The 24,439-nt window shown below is 38.9% G+C and overlaps 1 non-coding gene and 1 pseudogene across 1 annotated transcript; both read left to right on the top strand.

Moving 5' to 3' along the window:
* LOC148580722 (uncharacterized) overlaps positions 1-19,756 on the top strand; it is a 113,686-nt pseudogene extending 93,930 nt beyond the window's left edge.
* LOC148580725 (small nucleolar RNA R71) lies at positions 2,853-2,960 on the top strand. The gene has a single exon (XR_015899389.1). It is a non-coding gene; the product is annotated as a small nucleolar RNA R71 (small nucleolar RNA).
* Positions 19,757-24,439: the final 4,683 nt, after the last annotated feature.

The raw sequence follows: 24,439 nt of genomic DNA on the forward strand, positions 1-24,439 counted from the left end.
CCTCGGGGATCACCTTCTTCTTGGCCACAACATCATAGAAGTGGTCTTGATGGGCTTTGGAGATGAATCTTTCCATCTCCCATGACTCGGAGGTGGAAGCTTTTGTCTTCCCTTTTCCTTTTCTAGAGGATTCTCCGATCTTAGGTGCCATCAATGGTAATGGAAAAACAAAAAGCTTTATGCTTTTACCACACCAAAATTAGAATATTGCTCGCCCTCGAGTAAGAGAAGAAAGAAAAGATGAAGAAGAAGAAATAGAGGAGAGGAAGAGAGGTTTGTGTTTCGGCCAAGAAGAGGAAGAGAGGGTTGTGTTGTGTGAAAATGAAGAAGAATGGAGGGGTTTATATAGTGGAGGGAGAGGGGTTAGGTTCGGCCATTTAGGATGGGTTTGGGTGGGAAAGTGATTTTGAATTTTGAAGGTAGGTGGGGTTTATGAGGTAGGTTTATGGAGAAGAGTGGATGGATGTGAGTGGTGAAGGGGTAGTTGGGAAGAGAGCTTGAGGTGATTGGTGAAGGGTTTTGGGGAAGGGTGTTTATTGGGAAGAGAGGATGAATGAGAAGAGGGGAGAGTATGAGTGGAGGTAGGTGGGGATCCTGTGGGGTCCACAGATGCTGAGATGATTCTGTGGGGTCCACAGATCCTGAGGTGGCAAGGAATTGCATCCCTGCACCAATTAGGCATGTAAAATGCCTTTGCATGCAATTCTGGCGTTTAAACGCCGAATTGGTGCTTGTTTTGGGCGTTCAGCGCCCAGATGCAGCATGTTTCCGGCGTTGAACGCCAGTTTTATTGCTTGTTTCTGGCGTTTAGCGCTAGCTTTCCTCAGTGTGCATTCTTGGCGTCTGAACGCCAGGATGCTGCTTGTTTGGGGCGTTCAACACCAGATCCATTCTCTGTTCTGGTGTTGAACGCCAGCCAGATGCTCCTTACTGGCGTTTAAACGCCAGTAAGCCCTTCCTCCAGGGTGTGATTTTTCTTCTGCTGTTTTTGATTCTCTTTTTGATTTTTCTATTTATTTTGTGACTCCACATGATTATGAACCTAATAAAACATGAAAGAACAATAAAATAAAAATAAAATTAGATAAATAAAAATTGGGTTGCTTCCCAACAAGCGCTTCTTTAATGTCAATAGCTTGACAGTGGGCTCTCATGGAGCCACACAAGTGATCAAGTCAATTTTATAGACTCCCAAAACCAAACTTAGAGTTTGGATATGGGAGTTCAACACAAAACTTAGAGTTTGGCTGAGGCCTCCCAACACCAAACTTAGAGTTTGACTGTGGGGGCTTTAGTTGACTCTGTACTGAGAGAAGCTTACTGTGCCTCTTTTCTATGTTTACAGAAGGATGACCTTGAGTTTTAAACACAAGGGAGTCCTCATTCAATTGAAGGACTAGTTCACCTCTGTCTACATCAATCATAGCTCTTGCTGTGGCTAGGAAGGGTCTTCCAAGAATGATGGATTCATCCTCATCCTTCCCAGTATCCAAGATTATGAAATCAACAGGGATGTAAAGGCCTTCAACCTTTACTAACACGTCCTCTACTTGTCCATAAGCCTCTTTTCTTGAGTTGTCTACCATCTCTAATGAGATTCTGGTAGCTTGCACCTCAAAGATTCCCAGTTTCTCCATTACAGAGAGTGGCATGAGGTTTATTCCTGACCCAATGTCACATAGAGCCTTCTCAAAGGTTATGGTGCCTATGGTATAAGGTATTAGGAACTTTCCAGGATCCTGTTTCTTCTGAGGCAATCTCAGTTGATTCAATGCATTTAGTTCATTGGTGAACAGGGGAGGTTCATCTCCCCAAGTTTCATTACCAAATAAATTGGCATTTAGCTTCATGATTGCACCAAGGAACTTGGCAACTTGCTCTTCAGTAACATCTTCATTCTCTTCAGAACAGGAATACTCATCAGAGCTCATGAATGGCATAAGGAGGTTCAATGGAATCTTTATGGTCTCTAGATGAGTCTCAGATTCCTTTGGTTCCTCAGAGGGAAACTCCTTATTGATCACTGGACATCCCAGGAGGTCTTCCTCCTTGGGATTCATGTCCTCCCCTTCCTCCTTGGATTCGGCCATGATGGTTATATCAATGGACTTGTGCTCTCCTTTTGGATTTTTTTCTGTATTGCTTGGGAGAGCACTAGGAGGGGTTTCAGTGATCTTCTTACTCAGCTGGACCACTTGTGCCTTCAAATTTCTAATGGAGGACCTTGTTTCATTCATAAAACTCAGAGTGTCCTTAGATAGATTAGAGACTAAGTTTGCTAAATTAGAGGTATTTTGTTCAGAGTTCTCTGTCTGTTGCTGAGTGGATGATGAAAAAGGCTTGCTATTGCTAAACCTGTTTCTTCCACCATTATTAAAGCCTTGTTGAGGCTTTTGTTGATCCTTCCATGAGAGATTTGGGTGATTTCTCCATGAGGGATTATAGGTGTTTCCATAGGGTTCACCCATATAATTCACCTCTGCTATTGCAGGGTTCTCAGGATCATAAGCTTCTTCCTCAGAAGATGCCTCTTGAGTACTGTTGGATGCAGCTTGCATTCTATTCAGACTCTGAGAAATCATATTGACTTGCTGAGTCAATATTTTATTTTGAGCCAATATGGCATTCAGAGTATCAATTTCAAGAACTCCCTTCTTCTGAGTCGTCCCATTACTCAAAGGATTCCTCTCAGAAGTGTACATGAACTGGTTATTAGCAACCATGTCAATGAGTTCTTGAGCTTCTACAGGCGTTTTCTTTAGGTGAATGGATCCACCTGCAGATGTATCCAATGACATCTTAGCTAATTCAGACAGACCATCATAGAATATATCCAGGATGGTCCATTCTGAAAGCATGTCAGAAGGACACTTTTTGGTCAGTTCCTTGTATCTCTCCCAAGCTTCATAGAGGGATTCACCTTCTTTCTGTCTGAAGGTTTGAACATCCACTCTAAGCTTACTCAGCTTTTGAGGAGGAAAGAACTTGGCTAAGAAAGTCGTGACCAGCTTATCCCAAGAGTTCAGGCTATCTTTGGGTTGAGAGTCCAACCACACACTAGCTCTGTCTCTTACAGCAAAAGGGAAAAGCATGAGCTGGTAGACTTCAGGATCTACTCCATTAGTCTTAACAGTATCACAGATCTGCAAGAATTCAGTTAAGAACTGAAAAGGATCTTCAGATGGAAGTCCATGAAACTTGCAGTTCTGCTGTATCAAAGAAACTAGTTGAGGTTTCAGCTCAAAATTGTTTGCTCCAATGGCAGGGATTGAGATGCTTCTTCCATGTAAATTGGAATTAGGTGCAGTAAAGTCACCAAGCATCCTCCTTGCATTATTATTATTTTCGGCTGCCATCTCCTCTTCCTGTTCGAAAATTCCTGTAAGGTTGTCTCTTGATTGTTGTATTTTAGCTTCTCTTAGTTTCCTTTTTAGAGTCCTTTCAAGTTCAGGATCTGCTTCAACAAGAATATTCTTGTCCTTGCTCCTGCTCATATGAAAAAGAAGGGAACAGAAAATAATAATAGGGATCCTTTTTACCACAGTATAGAGGTTCCCTTGTGTGAGTAGAAGAAAAGAAGAGTAGAAGAAAAAAGAAAGGAGAATCCAAATAGAAGGCTGAGGATAGGATCAGTGATTTGAGATGAAGAGAAGTGTTAGTAGATAAATAAATAAATAGAAGGAGATGGGAGAGGGGGAATTTCGAAAAATAAAATTTGAAAAATAGTTAATGATTTTCGAAAATTAAGATAAAATTAAAATTAAAATTAAAAATTGAAACAATTAATTAATTAAAAAGAATTTTTGAAAAAGAGGGAGGTATTTTCGAAAATTAGAGAGGGATAGTTAGTTAGGTAGTTTTGAAAGAGATAAGAAACAAACAAAAAGTTAATTAGTTAGTTGAAACAAATTTTGAAAATCAATTTTTAAAAGATAAGAAGATAAGAAGTTAGAAAAGATATTTGAAAAAGATATGATATGAAAAGGTATGATTAAAAAGATATGATTTTGAAAAAGATAAGATAAAAATATATTTTTTGAAAAGATATGATTGAAATTAGTTTTGAAAAAGATTTGATTTTTAAATTCACAATTAATGACTTGATTCACAAGAAATCACAAGATATGATTCTAGAACTTAAAGTTTGAATCTTTCTTAACAAGTAAGTAACAAACTTGAAATTTTTGAATCAAAACATTAGTTGTTAATGATATTTTTGAAAATTATGATATAAAATTAAGAAAAAGATTTTTTTAAAAAATATTTTTAAAATTTTCGAAAAAATAAGAAAAATGAAAAAGATTTGATTTTTAAAAATGATTTTGAAAAAGATAAGATTTTCAAATTGAAAATTTGATTTGACTCATAAGAAACAACTAGATTTTAAAATTTTTTGAAAAAGTCAATCCAAATTTTTGAAATTTATGAGTGAAAAAGGGAAAGATATTTTTTTTATTTTTGAATTTTTAATGATGAAAGAGAAAAACATGAAAAAGACTCATAACATAAAAATTATGAATCAAAATACACAATGCATGCAAGAACACTATGAATGTCAAGATGAACACCAAGAACACTTTGAAGATCAAGATGAACATCAAGACTTATTTTTGAAAAATTTTCAAGAAAAGAAAACATGCAAGACACCAAACTTAGAAATTTTTCATGTATAGACACTATGAATGCAAGAATGCATATGAAAAATAAGAAAAGACACAAAACAAGAAAATATAAAGATCAAACAAGAAGACTGGCCAAGAACAACTTGAAGATCATGAAGAACACTATGAATGCATGAATTTTCAAAAAAAAATGCATAAAAAATTTTTAGAAAAAAATGCAATTGACACCAAACTTAAAAATTGACTCAAGACTCAAACAAGAAACACAAAATATTTTTGATTTTTTATGATTTTATGATTTTTTTGTATTTTCTTTTAAATTTTTTTTCGAAAAACATATAGGAAAAAGAAAATAAGAAATTCAAAATTTTTAATACGAATCCCAGGAATCTTTCAATATTAGCCTAAAGCTCCAATCCGAGGGTTGGGCATGGCTTAATAGCCAGCCAGCTTTAGGATATAAATCAGGCATGCGACAGCTGATATTCCAATTAACTTGCCTCTATGCTGATGGTTGGAAGCCACAGTCCAAAAGAATTAGACATGGCTTTACAGTCAGCCAGGCTTCAACATGCTTCATGAAACACTAGAATTCATTCTTAAAAATTTAGAATAATTTTCGAAAACAAATGAGAAATTTTTGAAAGATTTTTGAAAAAATTTTTGAAAATAAAACAAAAAGAAAATTACCTAATCTGAGCAACAAGATGAACCGTCAGTTGTCCAAACTCGAACAATCCCCGGCAACGGCACCAAAAACTTGGTGCACGAAATTGTGATCCCTGGTAATGGCTCCAAAAACTTGGTTCTCTAATCATAATTCATAATTTGTCACAACTTCGATACAACTAACCAGCAAGTGCACTGGATCGTCCAAGTAATAAAACCTTACGTGAGTAAGGGTCGATCCCACGGAGATTGTTGGTATGAAGCAAGCTATGGTCATCTTGTAAATCTCAGTCAGGCGGATATCAAATGGTTATGGAGTTTTCGAATAATAATAATAATAAACAGAAAATAAAGATAGAAATACTTAGGTAAATCATTGGTGAGAATTTCAGATAAGCGTATAGAGATGCTTTCGTTCCTCTGAACCTCTGCTTTCCTGCTGTCTTCATCCAATCATTCCTACTCCTTTCCATGGCAAGCTTTATATAGGGCATCACCGTTGTCAATGGCTACATCCCATCCTCTCTGTGAAAATGGTCCAAATGCTCTATCATTGCACGGCTAATCATCTGGAGGTTCTCGATCATACTGGAATAGGATTCACCTTCCTTTTGCGTCTGTCACTACGCCTAGCACTTGCGATTTTGAAGTTCGTCACAGCCATCCCTTCCCAGATCCTACTCGGAATACCACAGACAAGGTTTAGACTTTCCGGATCTCAGGAATGGCCATCCATGGGTTCTAACTTATACCACGAAGATTCTAATATCTCGGACTCGGTCCTCTGTATTAGATATCTAAGAGATACTCATTCTAGCTTGTTTGTATGTAGAATGGAAGTGTTTGTCAGGCACGCGTTCATAAGTGAGAATGATGATGAGCGTCACATAATCATCACATTCATCATGTTCTTGGGTACGAATGGATATCTTAGAAGCGGAATAAGTTGAATTGAATATAAAATAGTAGTACTTTTCGATAAATCATGAGGAACAGTAGAGCTCCACACCTTAATCTGTTGAGTGTAGAAACTCTACCGTTGAAAATACATAAGTGATGAAGGTCCAGGCATCGCCGAATGGCCAGCCCCCAAACGTGATCAATATGATCCAAAGTTGAACTAAAAATCATAAGATATCCTAATACAATAGTAAAAAGTCCTATTTATACTAAACTAGCTACTAGGGTTTACAGAAGTAAGTAATTGATGCATAAATCCACTTCCGGGGCCCACTTGGTGTGTGCTTGGGCTGAGCTTGAAGTTTACACGTGCAGAGGCTTCTTTTGGAGTTGAACGCCAAGTTGTAACGTGTTTTTGGCGTTCAACTCTGGTTCGTGACGTGTTTCTGGCGTTTAACTCCAGACTGCAGCGTAGAACTGGCATTCAATGCCCTTTTGCGTCGTCTAAACTCGGGAAAAGTATGGACTATTATATATTGCTGGAAAGCGCTGGATGTCTACTTTCCAACGCAATTAGAAGCGCGTCATTTGGAGTTTTGTAGCTCCAGAAAATCCACCTTGAGTGCAGGGAGGTCAGAATCCAATAGCATCAGCAGTCCTTCTTCAACCTCTGAATCTTATTTTTGCTCAAGTCCCTCAATTTCAGCCAGAAAATACCTGAAATCACAGAAAAACACACAAACTCATAGTAAAGTCCAGAAATGTGAATTTAACATAAAAACTAATAAAAACATCCCTAAAATAATTAGATCCTACTAAAAACATACTGAAAACAATGCCAAAAAGCGTATAAATTATCCGCTCATTAGTTGTTGATGTTCCTTTTGTCTTTGATTCTAATTGTCTGCATGCTTTTGAAACTCTGAAAGCAAACCTTACCTCTGCTCCCATTATAGCTCCCCCTGACTGGAATTTACCATTTGAATTAATGTGTGATGCTAGTGATTTTACTATAGGAGCTGTTTTAGGACAGAGGTATGGTAACCTTGTACATGTCATTTATTATGCCAGTCGTGTGTTAAATGATGCTCAAAAGAATTACACAACTACAGAAAAGGAATTATTAGCTGTTGTGTATGCTGTTGATAAGTTTAGGTCCTATTTACTTGGTTCTAAGGTTATTGTTTATACTGACCATGCTGCTTTGAAGTACCTTCTAACCAAGCAGAATTCTAAACCAAGATTAATCAGATGGGTGCTACTCCTTCAGGAGTTTGATATTGAGATAAAAGACAGGAAAGGGTCAGAGAATCAAGTAGCTGACCATCTCTCCAGAATTGAGTTGTTTGATGTGTGGGGTATTGATTTCATGGGACCTTTCCACCCTCACATTCAAACAACTATATTCTAGTGTCAGTCGACTATGTGTCCAAGTGGGTGGAAGCTGTGGCTTTGCCCACCAATGATGCCAAGGTGGTAATGAGCTTTCTTCAGAGATATATCTTCAGCCGGTTTGGTGTCCCAAGGACACTCATTAGTGATGGAGGAAGTCACTTTTGTAACAGACAACTGGACTTTGTTCTGCATAGATATGGAGTCCGTCATAAAGTGGCAACCCCCTATCACCCTCAGACAAGTGGACATGTTGAAGTTTCCAACAGGGAACTTAAGAGAATTTTAGAGAAGACTGTCAGTATTTCAAGAAAGGACTGGTCTAGGAAGCTTGATGATGCTCTCTGGGCATACCAGATAGCGTACAAGACTCCTATTGGCATCTCCCCTTATCATTTGGTCTATGGCAAAGCCTGTCACTTGCCAGTCGAACTGGAGCATAAAGCTTACTGGGCAATCAGGTACCTGAACCTTAATTCAGAAGCTGCAGGAATTAAGCGAATGCTTTAGTTGAATGAGCTTGATGAATTCAGATACTCAGCCTATGAGAATGCCAAGCTCTATTAGGAAGGAACTAAGCTATTGCATGACAAGAAGATAGCCATCAGAGTCTTTGAGCCAGGACAGAGAGTGCTTTTATACAATTCAAGGCTCACATTCTTTCCCGGGAAGCTGAAATCCCGGTGGTCAGGACCATTTGTGGTTACCAGAGCTTCACCGTACGGTCATGTGGAAATACAGGAAGAGAATTCTGACAGGAAGTTTACAGTGAATGGCCAGAGGCTGAAACACTACCTTGGAGGCGAGATCGATCGCCAGAGGTCCACTCATCTGCTGAACTAGCAGAACTGACCGTCAAGCTAGTGACGTTAAAGAAGCGCTTGTCGGGAGGCAACCCGATAATTTCGTATCCTTAGTTATTTTTCGTAGTAGTAGTTTTCTTACTTGTTGGTTTTTATTAAGTTCTTACTAATTTTCTGATCATGCAGCTATTTTATCTCAGGAACTGAACACCTCAAGCTATTTAAAAAAAAAAAGAGGGGCACACGACGCGCAAGCGTCATTGACGCGAACGCGTCAATCATGTGTGCGTGAACAATGAAAATTGACAGAGAGTTGTGCGGGAGTGGCGCTGGACTCATGCCTTTCACACGCGAACGCATACCCCACGTGTTCGCGTCGTTTGTGATTTTCGCTATTAACGCGGGCGCATCACCGACGTGAACGCGTGACCTGCAAATTCGACGTAAAAGAGCATTTGGGCAGAGAGTTGTGCCGGCTTTGGGCAAGAAGTATGCTAAAAGCACAAATTTGGTCACGCGGACGCGTGACTGATGCGTTCACGTCAGTTGCACATATAGCCATCCACGCGAGCGCGTGCATGACGCGAACGCGTCATATGAAAATTTGGCTCCCAAGCCATGCGAACAGAAAGTCACGCGGGCGCGTGGCTGGCTTCGCGCAAATTGCACAAAATCCAGGGCACGCGGATGCGTGCCTGACGCTAACGCGTCATTATGAAGAATGCGCGACGTACGCGATCGCGTGCTGTACGCGAACGCGTCGTTTGCGCCGTCCAGTTTTCTTTCTCTCTCTTTCTCCCAATCCCTATTCTCTCTTGTTCTTTTATACTTTCCTTTTTCTCTTATAATAATATTTGTCTCTTTCTATTTTCAGTTCTTCTTTGCTTGAGGACAAGCAAACCTTTAAGTTTGGTGTTGACGCTTCACTTAAGGGTTTTCTGTTTATTCCTATGGCACCAAAAGGGAGGAGAATCATCTTCACAAAGGAGCACAACCTGAAGAATAAAATGGCCGCTCAGATAACTAAGGTGGTTGAGTTCCTTTCATTTTATTCCTTCCCGCTTTTATTATGTATGTTTCGGTTTTCTGCTAGTTTGCTTTGTTTGCTGCATGATCCTTTATTAGTAGATTCGTAGGTTATAGCTTAATTTTTCTGTTAAGTGCTTTAATTCTGAAATATGTCTCATGTATTGCCCACTAAGCTTGAAATAAAAAAGAAAGAAGAACAGATGTAGTGCATGAGAATTTGAATTTAATTTTTAGAGTAGTCTCACTTACTTAGATGTGGTGGTATTTTCTGTGATTTTGACTGAATGCTTGAACAGTGCATATTTTTTATAATGAAGTTTATGAATGTTAAAATTGTTGGCTCTTGAAAGAATGATGAAAAAGAGAAATGTTATTGATAATCTGAAAAATCATAAAATTGATTCTTGAAGCAAGAAAAAGCAGTGAAAAACACAAAGCTTGAAAAAAAATTATAAAAAAAAAAGTAAGCAGAAAAAGCCAATAACCCTTTAAACTAAAAGGCAAGGGTAAAAAGGATCCAAGGCTTTGAGCATTAATGGAGAGGAGGGCCCAAAGGAATAAAATCCTGGCCTAAGCGGCTAAATCAAGCTGTCCCTAACCATGTGCTTGTGGCGTGAAGGTGTCAAGTGAAAAACTTGAGACTGAGCGGTTAAAGTCGTGATCCAAAGCAAAAAGAGTGTGCTTAAGAACTCTGGGCACCTCTAACTGTGGACTCCAGCAAAGCTGAGTCACAATCTGAAAAGGTTCACCCAGTTATGTGTCTGTGGCATTTACGTATCCGGTGGTAATACTGGAAAACAAAATGCTTAGGGTCATGGCCAAGACTCATAAAGTAGCTGTGTTCAAGAATCAACATACTAAAATAGGAGAATCAATAATACTATCTGGATTCTGAGTTCCTATGGATGCCAATCATTCTGAACTTCAAAGGATAAAGTGAGATGCCAAAACTATTCAGGATTGCAGTTGTAAACCCCACTATAAGAAGAGATATTAATCGAACTCTCATTCTCATGCGAATTCACATCCTAAGCTTATATTAGTTTTTGGTTGTTTGAGGACAAGCAACAGTTTAAGTTTGGTGTTGTGATGCGTGAGCATCTTTCCTATCTTTTCCTAGTGAATTTGCATCTAACTTGTTGAGTTTAATTAAGAATTAATTATATTTTAGCCACTATGGATGCTATTTTGAGTTTTGTGCAATTTTATTCATTTTGGTAGCATTCGGATGGATTTGATGAAGTTTCTGCAGAGAAAGAGAAGAAACCAAGGACATGACCAGCGAATACCGACACAGACGCATGGCTCACGCGACCGCACAGAATGGAGAAAATCGCAATGACGCGATCGCGTGCCTGACGCGAGCGCGTGGACTGGAATCTGCACAAATGACGCGAACGCGTGACCGACGCGTCCGCGTGACTCGTGAAAAAGGACCATCGACGCGTGCGCGTGACCGACGCATACGCGTGACATGCGCGACGTGCAGAAAATGCAGAAAACACTGGGGGCGATATCTGGGCTGTTTTGACCCAGTTCTTAGCCCAGAAATCACATATTAGAAGCTACAGAAGGGACAAATCAAGTGGTCCCCACCCATCAGCTGAAGACTTGTTAATTAATTCGAATTTAAATTCAAATCTTATTTTAGGAAAAGATATTATTTTAATTTTAATTTTAGAAATTTGATTTTTAAATTATTAGGATTAGTTATAAGAGGGATCCCAATAGGGTGGTTCCAGAACAACATTCCACAACATTATTCCATACGAATTTACATTCCATATTTCATGAGCAACGAATCCTCTATTGTTAAGGTTAGGAGCTCTGTCTATTATATGGATTGATAATATTATTTTTCTATTTTAATTCATGTTTTGATTTATATTTCAATAATTGTTTTCGTTCTTTATTTTATGAATTTGGGTGGAACCGAAGTATGACCCATGTTCTATTTGAGTTCTTGTATAACTTGGAAAAGCTCTTTACTTGAACAATAGCTTAAAAATATATTATCCTGAATTTCTAATTGTTTGTATTTAACGGGATACGTGACATATAATCCTTTTATTTTTAGACAATTACGATTCTTGTGGCATATAAACTGGAATTTGATCATCACCTTCTAATTGGAATTAATTGACCAAGGAATTGGCAGTTGATGAATTTTAGAGGAGACTAAGAAGGTCTAAGGAATTAGGGTCTAGTCACAAATAGTTTGCCATGAATTAAATCTTGCATGATTAAAATAGGTAATAAGAAAAGTCAATCCAGAAAATAGATAACTCTGAAACCTTAACTGCCTTCTCAAAATTTTATTCCCAACTTATTTATTTGTCTATCCTTTTGATATTCTGAGTTCGAACTTAAACCTTTTGAACATCTCAAAACCATTTTATATTTGTCTAACTAAGTAAATCATTTAACCATTGTTGCTTAGTCCATCAATTCTCGTGGGATTGACCCTTACTCACGTAAGGTATTACTTGGTACGACCCGGTGCACTTGCCGGTAAGTTAGTGGGTTACAAATAACGCAACAGTTCTTCAAGAGGAGGAAGACGCCACCCTCACTAAGGTGGACCCGTTCCTTAATCTCCTTGTCTATTTATTTTTTCTGTTTTTGTTCTCTATGCTTTATGTTTTATTCATGTTTGTGTCTTTATTACATGATCATTAGTGTTTAGTGTCTATGTCTTAAAGCTATGAATGTTCTATGAATCCATCACCTTTCTTAAATGAAAAATGTTTTAACCACAAAAGAACAAGAAGTACATGATTTCGAATTCATCCTTGAAATTGGTTTAATTATTTTGATGTGGTGACAATACTTTTTGTTTTCTGAATGAATGCTTGAACAGTGCATATTTTTGAATTTGTTGTTCATGAATGTTAAAATTGTTGGCTCTTGAAAGAATAATGAAAAAGGAAAAATGTTATTGATAATCTGAAAAATCATAAAATTGATTTTTGAAGCAAGAAAAAGCAGTGAAAAAGTAAGGCTTGTGAAAAAAAAATAGCGAAAATAAAAAAAAAGAAAGAAAAAGAAAAAGCAAGCAGAAAAAGCCAAGAGCTCTTTAAACCAAAAGGCAAGAGTAAAAAGCCAGTAACCCTTTAAACCAAAGGGCAAGGGAAAAATAAAAAGAATCCAAGGCTTTGAGCATTAATGGATAGGAGGGCCCAAAGGAATAAAATCCTGGCCTAAGCGGCTAAACCAAGCTGTCCCTAACTATGTGCTTGTGGCATGAAGGTGTCAAGTGAAAAGCTTGAGACTGACCGGTTAAAGTCGTGATCCAAAGCAAAAAGAGTGTGCTTAAGAGCTCTGGACACCTCTAATTGGGGACTCTAGCAAAGCTAAGTCACAATCTGAAAAGGTTCACCCAGTTATGGGTCTGTGGCATTTATGTATCCGGTGGTAATACTGGAAAACAAAGTGCTTAGGGCCACGGCCAAGACTGATAAAGTAGCTGTGTTCAAGAATCAATATACTGAACTAGGAGAATCAATAACACTATCTGAATTCTAAGTTCTTATAGATGCCAATCATTTTGAACTTCAAAGGATAAAGTGAGATGCCAAAACTGTTCAGAGGCAAAAAGCTACTAGCCCCACTCATCTAATTAGAGCTAAGTTTCATTGATATTTTGGAGTTTATAGTATATTATCTTCTTTTTATCCTATTTAATTTTCAGTTGTTTGGGGACAAGCAACAATTTAAGTTTAGTGTTGTGATGAGCGGATAATTTATACGCTTTTTGGCATTTTTTTAGGTAGTTTTTAGTATAATTTAGTTAGTTTTTACTATGTTTTTATTAGTTTTTAAATAAAAATCACATTTCTGGACTTTACTATGAGTTTGTATGTTTTTCTATGATTTCAGGTATTTTCTGGCTGAAATTGAGGGACTTGAGCAAAAATCTGATTGAGAGGCTGAAGAAGGACTGCAGATGCTGTTGGATTCTGACCTTCCTGCACTCGAAATGGATTTTCTAGAGCTAAAGAAGTATAATTGGTGCGCTATCAATTGCGTTGGAAAGTAGACATCCAGGGCTTTCCAGAAATATATAATAGTCCATACTTTGCCCGAGTTTTGACGACGCAAACTGGCATTCAAACGCCAATTTCCTGTCCTATTCTGAGTTAAATGCCAGAAACAGGTTGCAAACTAGAGTTAAACGCCAGAAACAGGCTACAACCTGGCGTTTAACTCCAAAAAGAGTCTCTACACATGAAAGCTCAATGCTCAGCCCAAGCACACACCAAGTGGGCCCGGAAGTGGATTTCTACATCATTTACTTATCTTATGTAACCCTAGCTACTAGTTTAGTATAAAAACTACTTTTAGTGATTTATTTTATATCTCTGGTTAGTCTTTGAATAATTTTATGTTGAGAGATCACGTTTAGGGGGCTGGCCATTCGGCCATGCCTGGACCTTCATAACTTATGTATTTTCAACGGTAGCGTTTCTACACACCATAGATTAAGGTGTGGAGCTCTGCTGTTCCTCATGAATTAATGCAAAGTATTATTATTTTCTTATTCAATTCAAGCTTATTCCTATTCTAAGATATTCTCTTGCACTTCAACCATGATGAATATGATGATCCGTGACACTCATCACTATTCTCAACCTATGAACGCGTGCCTGACAGCCACTTCCGTTCTACCTTGGATTGAGTGTTTATCTCTTAGCCTCCATTCCAAAACATCGGAGTCTTCGTGGTATAAGCTAGAATTATTGGCGGCCATTGTTGAGATCTGGAAAGTCTAAACCTTGTTTGTGGTATTCCGAGTAGGATCTGGGAAGGGATGACTGTGACTAGCTTCAAACTCGCGAGTGTTGGGCGTAGTGACAGACGCAAAAGGATCACTGGATCCTATTCCAACATGATCGAGAACCAACAGATGATTAGCCGTGCGGTGACATCGCATTTGGACCATTTTCACTGAGAGGACGAGAAGTAGCCATTGACAACGGTGATGCCCAACATACAGCTTGCCATGGAAAGGAGTATGAATGTTTGGATGAAGGCAGTAGAAAAGCAGAGGTTCAGAAGGAACAAAGATTCTCCATATGCTTATCTGAAATTCTCACCAATGAATTACATAAGTATCTCTATCTTATTTTCTGTTATTTATATTTTAATTATCAAAATCTCATAACCATTTGAATCTGCCTGACTGATATTTACAAGATGACCATAGCTTGCTTCAAGCCGACAATCTCCATTGGATCGACCCTTACTCACGTAAGGTTTATTACTTGGACGACCCAATGCACTTGCTGGTTAGTTGTGCGGAGTTCTGAAAAGGAATTGAGATTATGAACGTGCATACCAAGTTTTTGGTGCCATTGCTAGATATCACAATTTCGTGCACCAAAGACCCTATTTTAGAACATTTCACTAATTCAAGGCAACAACACCTTCCAAGGTACCATGAACAACGACCATTCTACAATGCATGCCAAGACAACAGTCATGGTGGACCCTTTCGTGACAAACCACCTCCACCAAATTACTATAGTCAAGAGCCATTCCGAGGTGCGTACCAAGATGATAGATATGGTGGACTTCCTTGTGGTTACCAACAAGCCCCATCATACGCCTATAAACCACCTCCTCAACATAGCTTTGAACCACCATACTCACAAGCCACTTACAATCATTCACCTCCATATAACCTTAACCCTTACTCACCCCAATTCCAATCCAATTACTCCCAAGAACTACCACATATATATGCACCATGTCCATATCCATCAACTAGAGAATCACAGGAACGTCTCAAGGAAACAGTGAATAAATTTCATGCAACCCTTCACCAATTGGATCAATCGATCAATCGATTAGCTTCTCGATGTTTGGACACTCAAGGAACCCCCATGGCTTCATGTGGACAATCTAATGAAGAACGTAGCATGAAGGAGATACTATAAACTCCAATGGACAGTAAGGAGCATGACTTTGTACTAGAACAAGTAGAGGAAGCCGTAATTATCAAAGAAGAAGAATTGGTTAAAGACTTAGGAGATGCTGAACCTCCATGGGAATCAAGAATTGTGGAGAATTCTGCCAAGCAGTTTTCAATTGATGCTAAGGAGGATAGTGCACAACCCCCGAAGCATTTATCTTATAAAGAACTGGACGGAACAGCTTAAGAAGCAAGTTCCCTTGGTAATGATCTTCATGAATCAAGTTCTCCTAATAATGAACTTGCATCCGCAAGTGAATTCTTTGAGATTAAAGAATCTTCCCCAAGTGAATATGGAGAGGATGTGGAGGTAGACTTTTCCCAACCTCTAATTTATGACTTGAGTGATGAGGAAGATATCGAAGACTTTGATCAATACGTGGTTGCTGTTAAAGAAGTTTGCAAAGAAGTGAAAGAATTCACCGAAGAATACTAGGGATCAGAGCTTGCAAAACCACTGGAAACACCTATCCCAAGGCCATTACCACCCAATACAAAATTCAAGTGGGTAAAATCCTTAGCCTTTATCTTTACTTTTCCACTTGAATATGGTTTGCTTGAAACAGATGGTCAGCTTAGAGCTCTTTGCGGCTTTACGAGTAAGAGGGAAATGGCTCACAATCAGAGCTGGTATGCAAGATTTAATAAAGCTCCACGCTTCAATTTGAGGTACAAGGATTGGTTTCGAGTTCGATTGAATGGGTCTCAGAAGATGTTTGGTCATCTTAGTGAGAATTCAAATTCCGCACTACCCGGCTGGAAAAATGTAGATCAAGACAAAGATGGGTACAGAAGCAAGGTTTGGGATCCTGGAATTTATCCTGATAGTCAACATTCCTGGAGTCTGAAAACCTGCTTTAATTTGCTCAAAGGCTTTACTTGCCTTGTTTGGGACCCCAGAGGATACTGGAATTGCAAACGTTGGTGGAGATTTTTGGATAAGTTTCAGCATAAGCCACCATAACAGGAAGCTCATCAAATGTCCAACTTAAGAACTTTAACCAAAAGTGCTAGGTGGGAGACAATCCACCATGGTATGATCGTTCCTTTTTCAATTTTAATTTTGTTTCGTTTTGTTTGTTTTTCGTTTATTTTTTATTGTATCTGGATTTATTCATAACATCCGCATCTGCAATTTTACATTCTGCATACTGCATATTGCATATTGCATAAAAAAAATGCACCCCACGCGTGCGCATGGGCCACGCGTGCGCATGGGCCACGCGTGGGCGTCGATTCGAAATCGACGTAACAATCCAACGCCCAGAAAGTTAGGCTGGAATCGTGTGGCTATCATGAGTTAGGCACAATTTGGACCACACGTACACGTCAACGACACGAACGCGTCACTTTCACTTCAAACACACCACGTGAAAGCGTGGGCGACGCGTATGCGTCGCGTGGAAATTCTTGCCCCCTCAATGGAAGCAGAGAGTTACGCCAAAACGATGCTGGAATTGTGCGTTTAGAACAATTCTGAGCAACGTGTACGCGTGCCTCACGTGTACGCGTCACTTTTGTTATACCTCACTCATGCGATCGCGTCAATGACGCGTTCACGTCATTTCCTTTCGGCCCTAACCACGCGTTCGCGTGACCCACGCGTCCGCGTGGATTTGAATCCACTAACCCAACCCAGCGAAACCCTAGCCCACCCACATCACCATTTTCCCTCCTCTCCCCCTCTGCACTCTCTCTTCTCCCCTCTCCAACCTCCAAATCACCACCACCTCCCAACGCCCCGCCACCACCGTCGCTGACCAAGCCCGCCGTGCCACCCTTGCCATACCCCCTCTTCCTTCTCATTCCCCCCTCTTCCCCTCCACTCCACTTCCCTTCTCCCTCCACTGCTGCGCCACCCTCACCGAGTCGCCACCACCGTCGCCCCAACCCCGCCGGCCACCACGCCACCCCACCTCCTCACCCCTATCCTTCTTCTTCTCTTCCCCTCCCTCCTTCATCCCCTGCGCCAAAACCGAACTGCCAAAGATCGCCGCTGCAACGCCTGCCACCATCGCGAAACCCCCAGTGCCACCATGTCAACCACCCGAACCACCACCATCTCTCTGTGTCCAATTTCTGTTCCTCTGCGCGAACCAGGTTCCGTCAAACACTGATTCCCATCCCAATTAGTTAGTTAATTGCATTTTTTTCAAATTCGGATAGTTAGAGATGCATGATCGTAGTGGATTTTAGGTGGTTAGGTAGCTAGGATGTGGTTTGTGGATGTAGGCCTGATAATTGCGCCGTTCTTATTACTTCTTTTATCTGTTTCGCAATTTTGATTTTGCTGTGATGATAATGCTGTTCATATGATGTTCTTTACCATTTTTCAATGCAGATTGAGTTTGTTTATTCTGAATTCATGTGAATTACTATTTGTTACTCTTTTCTGCACCACCTTATTATCATATGAACTGTTTCTGCTGCTGTTTATTACCTAGGAATGTCCAATTTTTAGCCGAAATGCTGCCCAAATTTTTTTTCAGCAAATTGTTTCACTCAACTCCCATTCATGAATTAGTTTTGGAAATTTCAAGTTTTGCATTAAATGGTTTCAACCAAAAGCAATTCATGAATGCACGGGCTAGCTTTCTTATTCTTTTTGGTTCCCTTATTCATTAAATAGCATTATTGATGATTTCAATTTCATTTTGCAATTCTTCTCTTTATATGAATTATCATCAATAATCTGCAATATTTACTTGAATGTGAGTTACTTATTATTCAAGTTTGTGAAATTTTTGATTAACTAGGAACCACATTACCATGCCACTCACTTTGACTTCAATTTTTAACTCATAGCTGCTTTAACTTTCTAACTTCTCTTTTGGTTTTTACCTAACTATCTTCAAACCATTTCAAGACATGATTAATGTTTTTCCGAATTAACAAAAATTCCGCATATCATAAATTTTGGATTGTGATTTTTATTCTCCAACTTTTAACTTGCATACAATCCAACATTTCACATATATTTAACTCACTCCATGCTTATATTGCTACTTTATTCTTATTTTGCACCTTTATGCTTATATTGATAAAATCTTATCTGCTTACCTGTTTTCCTGCTTTAGTTTTTTTTAAACTGTATCCTGGAACTTCTGCTTTTTAGGATGTCTGACCCTAAAAGCAAAGGAAAGGGCAAGGCAACCACAGGCAAAAGGAAAAGAGGAGAATCCTTTACCACCATCTTAGATATCCTCCATGATGATTCCTGGCGGGAAAAGAATTTTACCCCGCAGGAAAAGGCTGATCAGTTGGTGCCTGCCACAGACCCAGTAAAGTTTGCCAACAGATACTGTGAACTTAAGTATCCGGTCTTTCAAACTTCAAGGAATTTATATCTGGAAAAGTCCCTCAAAATTCCAGAAGAACTCAAACAATACACCTCAAAACAAATTAAACAGAGAGGCTGGTTCTTCTTGGAGAGGAACTTGACTGAGGTCAACTCATCCTGGGTCAGAGAATTCTACTGTAACTATTTCAAAATGACCCTGGATGCAGTACAACTCCGAGGCAAATAGATTCTGGTTATTGAGGAAGCAATAGAAGATATCCTCCAGCTCCAACCTAAATCAGACAAACCGGATGGTTACCAGCAGGGTGAAGAGGATATGAGATTCATGAGGTTTGATTGGGATGCAGTGAAGTCGACCATAGCTCTTGATCCTACTGTCCCATGGGTCATGAGCAAGTCCACAGTGGCCCCAAAGGGAATAAAGCTTATCTACTTGAATGATGAGGCTTAGCTGTGGTAGCAGATTCTGAGTAACTACGTGATGCCGAGCACTCATGAGACTGAGGTGCCAGTTGCCATGATTACCCTCATTTGGTGTGTGATGGAAGGCAAGGACCTATATCTTCCCAGATTTATCCGTTATTATATGTCCAAGGTCCATGTCCGAGGCACTCTGCCCCTTCCATACTTGATTACTCAGATGGGACGCTGAGCTGAGGTGCCCTGGGAGATTGCTGATGAGAAGCCACCTGCTGCCGAATGCAAGAAAATTATCCTACACAGCAAGAAGTTCCAGGCTTTGGAATACCAACCACCCTTTCTCACAGTTTCTGCTGAGGCAGCCACATCTTCTGCTGCCCCTTCAGCATCTGCTGCCCCAGCCACCACCACAGCACCTCTACCTACTTCAGAGCCCATCTACCACCTGGTGCGCCGACTCTTTGAGTGCCTAGATCGGATGGAGCGCCGCAACAAGCGGCGTTATGAGCATCTGAAGCTAATGATCCGGTCCGGCACCCCTGACATCCCCTCCGAGCCTAACACACCATTAGAGCCATCTGAGGAGGAGGCGGATGAGCATGAGGCAGAAGCACATACAGAGCACCAGCAGGCAGGACCTGAGTAGGCTGCACCACATCATGAGGAGCCCCATCAGATACAGCCAACAGATCCAGAGGTCCCTCTACAGACAGAGCCTCCACTTCAACAAGCAGCTCCTCTAACCCTCATACAGATTGTAGACCCTCAGGCCACCACCGAGACACCAGCAGCACATCCTTTCGGAGATGCCACTTCTTCACACCCAGCTTGATAGAGCATCGAGGACAATGCTATTATTTAAGTTTGGGGAGGTCGCCATCTCCGACGAACTTTATTTTTGGTGAACCACTTTCAGACTCTCTTTTTATCCTATTTTGTTTATTTTCTGTATTTTTATTTTATTTTATTTTATCTGATTTATCTTTCAATACTCGTGCATTTTTCTCTTTTATTGTATTTCTGTTTGCTTTATTATATTTTACACTTTGGTTTATATATATATCTTAGATATTTAGTTTAGTTTGCACTTTTAGCTCATTAGTTGTGATATAGCAAATATGGATTAATTAGTTTAGTTTACCCTTTTAGCATACGATAGCTTGGTTTAATTGAAAATAAAAAAAGAGTAAACTAGAAACTTTAGCTTTTCAGAATCACAACAATCCACACACCTTATATATATATATATATAGCAATAAATGTTGGTTAATTGACAATATTTTTCAAGGAAAATACTTATTTTTATAATAGCCATTCTAAGATTCACATTGAGTTGAATGGAAACTCTTGATTTCTACTTGCATGATGTACATAACTGATATATGGTTTTTGAGCCAACAAACACACAACCCGTGAGTTTTTGAGCTTAATTGTATGGTTACACTTAACCATAATTTTTATTCCTGTGTGTTTCGTCCTTCTTTTCTATGCTTGCAATCTTTACTTTGTTTCAGTCTATATGTCCAATATAGAATGTATTTACATACTTGCATGTGATTGAGGCCATTGCTTGTTTTGCTCACTCATCCCAAATAAGCCTACCTTTTACATCACCCTTGTTAGCTCCCTTGAGCCCTTTTATCCCTATTTATTCTGTTCTATAAATACGTCACTAGCCTTAAGCAGAAAAACAAATTGTAAATCCCAAGTTGAATCCTTGGTTAACTTAAGAGAGAGATTGTGTATCCATTAAGTATAGGGAAACGTGGGAACATGGATTGATAGGAAAGGATTAATTTAATAAAATAATCAAAAATTTGGGAGCATGCTCATGTGAAACCAATTTAAATTAAAATACCATGTGCATTGATATATGTTGTGTTTATGTTTTAAAAACAAATTTTAAATAAATAAGGGGACAAAATTACCCCCATTATTAAGTTTAATAGAAAAATCGATGCACATGGGATAAAATCAAAAATAAAATTGGTACATGAGTATGTGATGAGAAAGTGGGAAAATTATGGGAATCTAGGCAAATTTTAAAAATATATAGAGTATGTATATGTTAGGTGAGATCTTAGACTAATCAAGGATTCAATTTATAGCTCACTTAGCCATATATACACCCTCACCTTTACCTTGGCCCCATTACAACCTTGAAAAGACCTCATGATGTTTGCATGTGTACATTATATATTTGTTGATTGGTTAGATGAAGAACAAAGTTTTAGAAAGCATGACTAGAAAAGAATAGAGTGATTAATCCCAAACACTGAGTGATTAGAGAGTAAACACAAATCCAGTGAGGGTTCAATAGCTCATTTCCATATATCCCTGTTTAATTATTAAATTGTCTTGCAAGTTTGTAAATTCTTTTAACTCAACTCAATTGTGAATGCGTTTTAACATGATTTGGCCTTGGTAGTACATATATGATTCCTTGAAAATATGAATCAATTTAACCACATGTAAGCTCTATATATAGGTGGATAATAATTAGAAATGCATGATTCATTTAGGTAGCTTGCATTTAGAATAGATTGCATTGCATAAGATTCCACCATTCTACCTTCACTCCTTTCTCTTGGATTTAGCATGAGGACATGCTATTGTTTAATTGTGGAGAGGTTGATAAACCCCTATTTTATGATTCATCTTGTGCTCAAATAAGTATTTTTATCAATTCTTCACCCACTTATTCATGAAATTTGCATGGTTTCATAATTCCTTCCTTATTTTATGGTATATGTGAAAGCATGTTTCCTATGCTTTAAAAATATTAATTTCTAATTATCCTTTATTACCATTCAATGCCGTAATTTGTGTGTTAAGTATTTTAAGGCTTCATAGGGTAGGAATGGCTTAGAGGACAGAAAAGAAACATACAAAAATGGAAGGAAAGCACAAAAATGGAGTTTTGAAGAAAAAGACAGCGACTCGTACGCGTAGACGACGCAGACACGTGTCTAGCGCGAAATGGCAGTGACACGTACGCATGGACGACGCGGACGCCTGCCTAGAGCATAACACAACTGACGTGTACGCGTGACTGACGTGCACACGTGACAAGGAAAAACCCAAAATGACACGGACGCGTGACCCACGCGTACGCATGACGGATGCCATGTGCAGAAAATTGCAGAAGTCGCCCCCAACAATTTCTGCACCCTTTTTTGGCCCAAATCCAAGTCCAGAAACACAGAATAGAAACCAGAGAATGGGGGAATCAACAAGGACAATTCATACAACATTCATAATACACAATTTTATGTTTTTATATGTAGTTCTAGAGAGAGAGAGGCTCTCTCCTCTCTCTTAGGATTTAGGATTTCTATTATGATTAGGCTACTTCTCTTCAATCACAGGTTCAATGTTCCTTTAATTTATTTTCTACTCTTATTTATTCTATCACTTTAATTGATATTTATCTTTTCAATTTGGTTTATGAACTCCATATTAGGATTGATTTTCTTAATTAATACATATTGAGGTATTTCAGATTTATGATTGCTTTCTTTAATTTATGATATTGATGCTTCTAATTAATCCAAATTATTTTCATTCGAGTAGAATTTCTTCCCTTTTGGCTTTGGTTGAGTAATTGGTGACACTTGAGTTATCAAACTCAGTAGTTGATTGGAAATTGGGATTGTTGATTGATTTGGATCCCTCTAAAGCTAGTCTTTCCATAGGAGTTGACTAGGACTTGAGGAATCAAGTTAATTAGTCCACTTGACTTTCCTTTATTTTGTAAGGGTTAGCTAAGTGGGAGCAAAATCCAATTCTCATCACACCTGATAAGGATAACTAGGATAGGATTTCCAGTTCTCATACCTTACCAAGAGATTTTCTAATTATTAATTTATTTTTCTTGTCATTTAAATTACTTGTTCCTTATTTTAAAAACCCAAAACAAAATATACTTTTTCCATAACCAATAATAAATCATACTTTCCTGCAATTCCTTGAGAGACGACCCGAGGTTTCAATACTTCGGTTATCAATTTTATTGGGTTTGCTTAAGTGATAAACAAGTTTTTGTATGAAAGGATTATTGCTTGGTTTAGAAACTATACTTGCAACGAGAATTTATTGTGAATTCTAAACCATCAATCTTCAGTTCATCAATCCGATGGAGATTTTCGGCTTGAAGCAAGCTATGGTCATCTTGTAAATCTCAATCAGGCGGATTCAAATGGTTATGAGGTTTTGATAATTAAAATATAAATAAAACATAAAATAAAAAAAAGTTACTTATGTAATTCATTGGTGGAAATTTCAGATAAGCATCTGGAGATGCTTTGTTGCTTCTGAACCTCTACTTTCCAACTGCCTTCTTCCAATCATGCGTGCTCCCTTTTGGCAAGTTGTAAGATTCTCTCAGTGAAAATGGTCCTCTACAGTTTCTGCACGGCTAATGAACTGTCAAATTTTTGTCTCGGATGAAAAATACCAGGCACAGCTACCGCATGGTTAATCATCTGTTGGTTCCTACTAGCATCGGAATAGGATCCATTGAACCTTTTGCACACTGTCACTGCACCCAACATTCGCAGGTTTGAAGCTTGTCACAGTCATCCCTTCTCAGATCCTACTCAGAATACCACAGACAAGGTTTAGACTTTCCGGATCCCAGGAATGCTGCCAATTGGTTCTAGCCTATACCACGAAGATACTAATCTCACGGACTCGGTCCGTGTATTAGATACCCAAGAGAATATACTCCAGCTATCGTCCAATGACTATGTTGAACATCATGTAGACCGCTTTGTGGTTGTCAGGCACGCGGATCTTGGCTAAGCGAGTAACGAAGATTGGGTGATTGTCACGGGTCACTCCTTCATTCTGACTTAACTGAATTAAGTACGAGAGTATATCTTGGAGAAGAAGTAGGCATGAATTGAAAGAGAAACAATAGTACTTGCATTAATTCATGAAGAACAGCAGAGCTCCACACCTTAATCTATGAGGTGTAGAAACTCCACTGTGGAAAATATATAAGTGAAAGAGGTCTAGGCATGGCCGTGAGGCCAGCCTCCAAACGTGAACAACAGCATCCAAGTATAAAGATGGTAAAGTCTGTAAATACAATAATAAAAAGTTCTATTTATACTAAACTAGTAACTTAGGTTTACAGAAAATGAGTAACTAAGTGTAGATAGTGTAGAAATCCACTTCCGGGGCCCACTTGGTGTGTGCTTGGGCTGAGCATTGAGATTTACACGTGCATAGGCTGTTCCTGAAGTTAAACGCCAGCTTGGGTGCTAGTTTGGGCCATCAAATCTCAAGAAAAGTATGGACTATTATATATTGCTGGAAAGCCCAG

Source organism: Arachis ipaensis, chromosome B10, assembly GCF_059453495.1.
Source record: "Arachis ipaensis isolate K30076 ecotype BB chromosome B10, ASM5945349v1, whole genome shotgun sequence".
NCBI classification, from domain to species: domain Eukaryota; kingdom Viridiplantae; phylum Streptophyta; class Magnoliopsida; order Fabales; family Fabaceae; genus Arachis; species Arachis ipaensis.